The sequence below is a fragment of the Geospiza fortis genome, unplaced genomic scaffold, assembly GCF_000277835.1.
Source record: "Geospiza fortis unplaced genomic scaffold, GeoFor_1.0 scaffold98, whole genome shotgun sequence".
Classification (NCBI taxonomy): domain Eukaryota; kingdom Metazoa; phylum Chordata; class Aves; order Passeriformes; family Thraupidae; genus Geospiza; species Geospiza fortis.
Genome location: NW_005054306.1, coordinates 3,181,688 through 3,190,784, shown reverse-complemented (window position 1 = coordinate 3,190,784; position 9,097 = coordinate 3,181,688). Strand labels below are relative to the sequence as shown.

The 9,097-nt window shown below is 38.2% G+C and overlaps 1 protein-coding gene across 2 annotated transcripts in view; it reads right to left on the bottom strand.

Annotated features, from left to right (window-relative positions):
- Nucleotides 1-9,097, bottom strand: part of ARMC2 (armadillo repeat containing 2) — a 68,590-nt gene that overhangs the window by 49,517 nt on the left and 9,976 nt on the right. The gene's annotated exons all lie outside the window — the stretch shown is intronic.

Below are 9,097 nucleotides of genomic sequence, written 5' to 3'. Positions count from 1 at the left end.
CCTGCTGATTTTATGGTCAGTCTTTCTTTAGACAGAGGAAACTACTACATACATCTATAATAAATTTATTTCTTTATTCTGTTTGCCTAGCTACACACTCAAGCAGCACTGATCTAAAAGAAATATACAAGATATAGACTCTCTGCTATCAAACTGGAATCTTTTCTCCTGTACTAAAGAGGAAAGTCTTAATCTATGTTTTCTATTCTCAGTGTATGTTTAATTTAACCCTTCTTATTCCATTTAAAGTTCATGTACCAATACAACCTAACTTCCTGAACTCCATTCTAAAGATGACAGTAGCCTGTTAGCAATGTTATTTCAATTTTTTTAAACTAGGTAATTTAGTTACTCGAAGGCTTAAAACTAAACTGTTGTTTAAGTAGTTTGCTGGATTGGTGCCTAAATCCTGTCTGTCAGTCCAGACAGAAGATGTAAGTCATCCTATCAACAGATGGAGACAGAATAAAAGACAAAGCTCTTGCAAGATCAGTTGCCTGCAAAAGGGACTAGATAGCTCACTGTGGACAGTGAGAAATTTCCCAAGCAATCACATTACAGAGGACCAGTTGCTTCATTATGGCTAACAGTGAATAGTGCTTTATTTTTACAGCATGAGGATTTAAGTGCTCCAAAATCCAAATACTTACACAAACTACCTTGAAATTATTTCAGCTCACATATAGAAATTTCTACTCCTCCGGGGAAGCAATACTTTATAAAGTAAAAATGACAAGTGTTTTCCTCTCTAAAACTATCTGACATGTCTAAGAAAGAAGGGGCTTAGAGCACACATTACAGACAGTTCAATGTATTGGTAGAAACAAAAATTTGATTTGATTTCTGTGAATGCCTTGTCCTACAAACTTTAAAAGTTTCAGAAATGTTTCTACAAGTTTCAGCCATGTCTGAAATCAAGACTACAACTTGAAAGGACACTGGATAAGCAAGAGAACAACTTCAGTCACCGTATACTAAACATAGCTATATTCAGAAATCAGTACCTTCAGAATTGTGTGTAGGCATGATGATACTACATGCCTATATGAATACGGATGTTTGAATTTGCCTTCCTCAGAGAAAGAGTTTTATAACTGTATCCTCTCTGTGCCTCTTCCCTGAAAATGTAAATCCAGGATGAATCCAAGAAACTCAACAAAGAAAATACTATGAGTTTTGTTGGAAGCAAAAGCAGATTAATATAAAAAGCCACTGAAGCAAAGGATGAGTTAACTCACCAGAGAGAAACACCACATGTGAGAGATGCAGAGTAAGACCATGTCAGTTGTGCATGAAAAGAAGCTGGGCTGGAATCTGTTGTTTTTTAAACACCAGTATCAATACCAGTATCACCAGTTTAGAGACTTAAATTAGTAGGAAAACAAATTGTGCTGTGAACACCAGCAGCACAACCATCTATGATTTTGGGAAACATCCTCATAAGTCACCCAAACTTCCATTATTTTCAGAAAATGAATACACTGAATACCTATATAATTGAGAATGGTTCGTGAGCAGGCTTATCTTTAGGGAATATGTACAATTTAGGAATTCTGTGATTGATTATAAAACCCCTTTGTGAGTCTTTACCACTCAGCCAAATTCATTTTAGTTACACAGACTTTTGGTTTGTTATCTTTACATTTTCATTTAGGATTGAAAATTAAATAGAAGTATCTTATTAAGAACAATGCAGTTAAAATATAATCAACCTATTATAAAAAATAAGTCACCTACTATTGAAGGGAACTGGCTTGTCAAGAGAGTAGTTGCCTTGGAAACAAAGTCAATTGGCAGAAATCTGATCGTCTGATAAGGGCCTCATCAAGAAATCAACTGACAGAGGCTCTGATGATTTACAGAAGAAAAAGAACTTGGCAACTGGATCATTTTGTCCTTCTCATATAAACGAAATCATAGTAGCCTCAATGAAGAACACTGCTTTCTTGAATGCACACAGAGTGTGAGGACTTCCAAAGGGAAAGTGAGCCAGTACTGGAGTAGTGTGGTGTGGTGGGTTGACCTTGGACAGATGTCAGGTGCCCAATCACACCACTCTTTTCACTCCCCCCCTTAGCAGGACTGAGGGTAGAAACAAGACAGAGAAAAACTCACAGGCCCAGACAAAAACAGTTTAATAAAGCAAAAGCAAAGGCCATTTGCAGAAGCAAAGAAAAACAAAAGATTTATGCTCAACTTCCCACCAGTAGGCAATGTCCTGTCATTCCCAAGGAAGTAAGGCTTGAGCATGCAATGATTGCTCTGGAGGACAAACCTCATAATAATAAATGCCCCCTCACTTCCTTTGTCTTAACTTTCATTGCTGAGCAGACATCATACATTACGGAATCCCTTGGGTCAGTCTTGTCTAGCTGTCCTGATTATATCCCCTCAAAACACCTTTCCCGCCCCGACCCTACTAGTGCCAGGCTGAAGTTGTAGAGAGAGCACTGATGCTGTGGAGTGCTGCTCAGCAGTAGCCAACTGCTGATGTGTTATCAACAACCCCCTTCAATGCAAAGCACAGCACTGTGAGGGCTGCTCCAGGGCAAATCAACTCCGTCTCAGCCAGACCCAACATGTGTTCAGTACTTTTTCCTGGTGAAAGAATGGATAATTAAGTGAAAGCTGCATTTATTAAGCATTTCTGCATGTTTAGAAATTTACTTGCTTGTTCTTGCCATGAGCCTCTTGTTAATAGTAAACCTGCAAACCCTCACCCTTCCATGGTGTTCTAGGGAAAACTACATTTCTACGAATTATATCCCAGAGGCAAAGAACTGAACCAGTAATCTCCAAAGAAGCTGCACACAACAGCAAGGTTTGAATCACAAATGTGAAAGTAAGATCCCAATGAAGGAGCAGTGCTTGGGCTCCTTCCTCATACCACACCTTAAACATCTGAGAACCTGACTACCTCCCTACCTGCTAAACAGTCTGGCACTGTCCCACAGATTTAGACCCTTAGCATTACCCCTGCTACAGTTTTGGCCCAGGAAAGGTGATATTCTCCTTGACAAATGCCTGAGCACAGGGCACAGATAAGCAGAGGTAGGGACATTTCCAGACACTACCTTGTGCATATTAAAAATAGTTTCATTGCATTGATATAACCTATGACACTGCAGATAGCCACCAAGCCAGAGACTTACTCCTTTTTTTAAGTTTTATTAATTATTGTTAGAGATGTATGGCTGGTACCCCTGAATATTTAGTTATCAGTTAAGAAGGACGTATGGTCTAACACTAACAAGTTAATGCTTCTCTACAGAATTGTATCTATTAAGCACCTGTGGTTAGCGAGGTAGCAAAGCTCAACTAGAACAAAAAGAGAACATGACCATCTTTTCTGAATTGTCCAGCTTCAAGGCATTCCCTCTTGACATTATCCTCTCCTCACAGTATCCTGTAACATCTTATATATCCTTACAGCTTTGGGAGGCAAAACTAGATAACAAAGTGGGAGAAGAACAGAGAAGCACAGTAATTGACATAGTGTAATAAAGAATGAAAAATATACAGGTTACTTTTCAAAGAGAATAGCAGGAATAAAGGGGAATGAGAAAAAGATGAGGGCAGTGGGGATGGAAAATGTCATAAGAGCCATAGTATCTCCTGCAAGTGCCAAGGCCTCACACAACTTTGCCCATCCAGATGTTAAGAGCCTCTCCTTTTGTACCCATGCAAACTGGATCTGTGGACTCTCTCCTAAAGTAGAGACAGAATTGGGACTATCCCATGTAAACCAGAACCTGAAGAGATTCCTAAAAAGGCTATTAACACAGAGCTATTAACACACAGACTGTGCACAGCATGCCCTGAGTAAATGCTGTAAGGAAACCCTAGACTGTAGACACGATCTGATGTCTGGAAACAGATTTCTTTTCCATTTTTAAACATGCCCTTTTTATTAAGCCAAAGAACTCTAAATTATGAGCACACGATTTCTACACATCTATAACTGCAGAGCCCTTTCTATATCTATAGAACCACCATTCTTATCTTTTAAGTTACTTCCTCAGAAGCAAATCTAAGCTCCAGATAGTTTGTTTAACCTTAGAGCCCTTTCATATTTGGTCTTTATTTTGATAAGGTAAACAAATCTTTTTTCTTCCATTTTCCCCTCATAGTCATTCTGTTTCTCCCCACTGTATTTTCCTTCATTACATCCCCTTCAGCTCCCACAAAATTCCTTTTTCTAGTTTATTTAAAACCCAAAAATGTGACTGAAATTTTTACAAATTTTATTTTGGATCCATGATATATCAATGTTTTCAGGTCTGCAAAATTCTAGGAGAGCAATTTCTAACTTTTCACAAAGCTCCAAAAACAGCGTAGGCACTGCAGTAGATGCAGACTGTTTATACACAAATACAAGCACTGAACATCGGATTTTACCAACATACGTTGTGTGCATTGGAAAGCCAGACATGGTGTATCTACACCCAAAAATCTAGACATTTTACTAAGTGTAAGGAAGAACAGATTTTAAGCAATGCTAAGCAGATCTTGGGGGCCTGTTCAGGCAAGCCAGATGTATCAAAATGACTACTAGGCACAAAGGTGTTCTTCCAGACTGGATCAGAGTTTGGTTCCCTTGGCTGTGGATGATCCTTAGACCACTTAGAAAGAATGTTATTTGAGATTTTACTCACTCATATATTCAGAGTGTTACTACACATTTACACTGTAATCTGGGTTTATTTTCATTGCTAGCACTGTCCAGGATGACATGCCTTATGTTGATAAGGATCATTTGGCTATTTAAGCAGCTGAGTGCTTTTATTTCAATCCAAAATTCACAATTCTATATGGACTAAAAAGGGAAAAGCTGCAAGGAGGTGTTGTGGAAGTATATACAACCATTAAATCCCTAAAAAGAACCATCACAGGTAAATAGTTTTTCCTGTTTTGAGTGCTTGCCATGGGGGAGAAGAGCTCTTGTCCCACAATCAATGATGGTGCTACAACGCACCCTAACCCTCCCTCCAGGTATTGAATGATCTTGATAAGAACTCCTGCCAAGCCTTCTCTTCTCCATGCTAAATAGTTCCAGATCTCTCAGCCTTTCCTTACACAAAGGATTCCTTCACATTTTAGCAGCTGGATTCCCTCCAGTCATTTCAACATCTCTATTGCACTGGGGAGCCAGGAGCTGGTCCCAGCAGCCCAGGTGTAGTGGAGGTTTTCAAGACACAAATGAGCAGCATGCTAGATAATCTCATCTACTTTCTTTTCCACAAAAGATTGGGCCAGATGATCTTCTGAGGTCTCTCCCATCCTGAGCGGTTCTATGAACTTGGTGTACACCAGGACCTCCAGGTCTTTTTCTGCAAAGCTGCCTCCCAGCTGGATCGCTCCCAGTATATAATAGTGCCTGGGGTTGTTCCTGCCCAGATGCAGGACTTTGCACTTCTCTTTGTTAAACTGCATCACACTCCTGTCAAACCATTTCTCCAGCCTGCTGAGGCTCCTCTGGACAACCCTCTGATGTACCAGCCAATGGGTTGTTTATCTACTGACTGTCAGCACTTTTAAAAAAATTATTCAGAACTGTGGTCTCATGAACAGCCCATGAGATCTCTTGGCAGGAGCACTGTGGAGCACTGTGCAAAGATATGTAGGGCTCTAGACCAAGTTTATCAAGGCACAGCCAAACTCAGCAGCTTTGTCTCAAAAAGAACAATAGCAGCTCCAGGGAAAGTTCAAGGAGCTAATGGTGATCCTGGGAATTAGGGCACTAAGGACAATGGAGCAAACCCTGAGTCAGCAGCAAGGGACAAAGTGGTGCAAGGGCCCCAAGGTGAAGAAGGGGAGGAGCCAGATGTGCAGCTGCAGCAAATGAGAGAAACTGCAACGGATCTTCCCAGAGCAGGTTCATTTTCACAATGCTTTAAGAGCCGCTGCTTCAGAACACAATCCCCTCCTACCATGATTCCTCTGCTGTAAGTGTTTAGTGATCAAGAAACAAGAGTTCTAACTCTAAACCAAAATTACTGATGTTAACAAGACATTGCCCTGTAGACTTTGAAAGGAAGTATAAACAACATTCCAGTATTTTTGCCAAAGCAACTAGTAGGAAGTGTTTTTAGCTTTTGGCAAAATGAGAAAAATTAGTATTTAGTTTTGTCATTTACTCTCACAGAAATTAATTTTTCCACATACCAATTAACATTTGCATTTCTCATTAATCCCTTGATTCCAATTTCATTATACTATCCAGATATTTCATGTTGCCAGAAGGACATCAGAATTAGTTTCTGGTATTGCCTTGCATTATTTGAATAGTAGGGAATATGTCTTTTATTGCAAACCCAACTGATTCCTTCCTGACCATAACTTCGCACTTGAAAAGCACCCTATCCTTTTAGACAAAGAATTGACCTTCACTGAGCCACTTAAGAGAATCTGTCCCTATTTTACTCAGTTACCACAGAATCTTCCATTCTGTGGTGTCATCTGAGGAACAAACAAGACAGATAAACACAATCTGGAAATAAGCCTCAAAGAAAAAAAAACAGTATAATAGCTCAATTTTTAAAGACTATTTTCCTTTTCAAAAAAACAATGGAGACAAAATTACTGGCAGACAGCTAAAAGAGATATAAAATAAAGTATTAAACCAATTACACACAATTAGAGTCAGTTTTACTTCTCATCCACAAAACTTCTCAAAAGCATGAAAATAATTTAAAACCTGGTAATGTAGACGTCCTGAAATTATTTCAGGAACTGCAGAGGATTATAAGAACATAATAAGAAGAGGAAAAAAACAAAGGGACTGAAAACTATAATCAAGTGTATAACTGATACCACTGATATGTGAAAATATAACTAGTAGAAAGACAACATCATTTGAAAAAATATATTGACAAATAGACCAACTCTCTGAGTCATCCTAAAGATGAGTAAATAACAATCCTGTAAACACAATCACGGGAATAGCTCACTCACTTCTTATGACAACTCCAGCGAGCAAAAAAATACAGCATTTCTTATTTATACAGGCTGCTGATGGAGAACCCCATGCACATGTTAAACAGTATGACTTAAAATAATAAACAAGGTTGATGAAAAACCTCTATCCTTATCCTTTTTATTCTTCACAGTCTTTGCATACTCTGTCAAATATTGAAAATATTAACAGTATCTATTTGTGGCAGAGTACCTTTAAGCAACCAGACAACTGACAGTCTAATTCTAACCATAAAAAATATCTAAAACATTAGCCTAAATATATTTGAGTCTGAAAACCACATCCTCGCCATCTTCCTAACTTGAATCTTGAATAAACATTGCATTTCTAAACAGAAAATAAATTTCAATCCATTGTTACTACAGGCCTACCTAGACTGAACTGACATTTCTTCTCTACCCTTTGTGTGGCACACTTTTCCATTCCAGAATTGCAATTCAATTGGTATTAAGGACTCTCAAGACCTAGATCACCCAGATTTGGAGACCAATTATTTGACCTGAAACTAAGTGCTAGAGTGGAAAGTCTCTTTAGAGTACAGGGTAAAAATGAGCCTAAACTCCACTGTCTCTTTTGTGAGCTAAGAGACCAAAGTTACCTCTTGCCTTTTTCTTTAGAAGTCTGTAACAAGTTCTGAAAAAAATAATTCTTCTTTCCCAGTGTTCTCTCAGTATCCCTTAACCCTATACCAAACCAGGCGCCTTCTTGAAAGGGTAGGTGTCACAATCTGGAAAACACTGTAGAAAGCTCCACCTATGAAGGATTTCCCACCACTCAAAATCAGTTATCCAAATAGCCAGGGGAACTGAGGCAGAAATAGATAAAGATTAGTGGGGAGCAGGTTAATTTCCTGTTTTCCTGTCTTTATGAGAATCCCAAAAGTTGTCAATATACATAAATTAAAAAAAAAATACAAAAATACTGAAAAAAGTCTGGAGAGTCAGCTACACCATACTTCAAACTAATAGCTACACCATATCACTCATTTCAAAAAATTCATCCAGAACAAAACAGAATGGGTGTTCACCTCAGAAAAAAAAATCTCTCTCCTCTGTGGGAATCTTCTTCTTTGAAGAGAAAAAGAATGCATATTTTGAGCACAGATGTGAAGGTAGTTCAAGCAACCAGAGAGAAGTAATTTCCAGCGGTCCCCTCCAACCCACCCTATTCTATGAATGTATGATTCACTTTATCATTTAATTCTTTGCTTTTATCACTTTCTATTGAAATATTATAAAACTCTAAAAAAGCACAAGAAGGAGAAACTATTCTCATGGAAGAAGAATATATTTCAAGGATACTGTAAAATAGGCATTTAATAAAGAGAGCAATGGTGAGAGAAAACAGGGCACAGTATATCTTCTTTATAGTACCTGCTAATCCTTTTGTAGCTTTTTATAAAACTCACTTATTAAAAAAGAACAAGCAACTTGGGAATGAACTGTTTGCCTCCAAACTCTTCCTCACTCAAGGCACCTCTGCTTTTAAGAAGTCCTGGAATGACATCTAAGCTTTCAGAATACTGAGAAATTGGAGTAGGAAAAAAAATCATCATTCTTTCACACCCGGGAAACTGTTGCTCTTCATCAGCAAATATGCCATCACTGTTAACACTTCTCTTGAAATATATGAATGTAGAAAACATTTCAGAAGTTTCACTTCTATAGCAATCACAATAGATGGCAAGGCACAATGGTTAGAGGAACATGTAAACAAAACTGAGCTTCCTTATGATTGCCAGAAATTGTTCCTAGCTTTCCTGAGGCAACATGTCAATAAATTCAATCTGCTTCAATTAATATACCTATTCTATTACATCTAGAATGTTATTTGCAAAACAGAATTGCAAACGAAATGGCAAATGGCTTTTTCCCTCAAAAGGTCATTTTCTTTTTTTCCCCCAGTACCTTTACAAGGCAGCTGTGATTTCATTAGTACTGTTCATTCTTTTCTTCAGTCTTTGGGACAACAAAAGAATGTGAGACAGAAAGTGATCAAGTCTCTTGTTGGAATAGAATACCTCCCTTCTGTTGTCTTTAAAATAAACATAATAGCACTAATGGCAGGAATCTGCCATGCTATTTTGCCATGCTCTACTGTTTCCTCATTAGCAGAAAAATG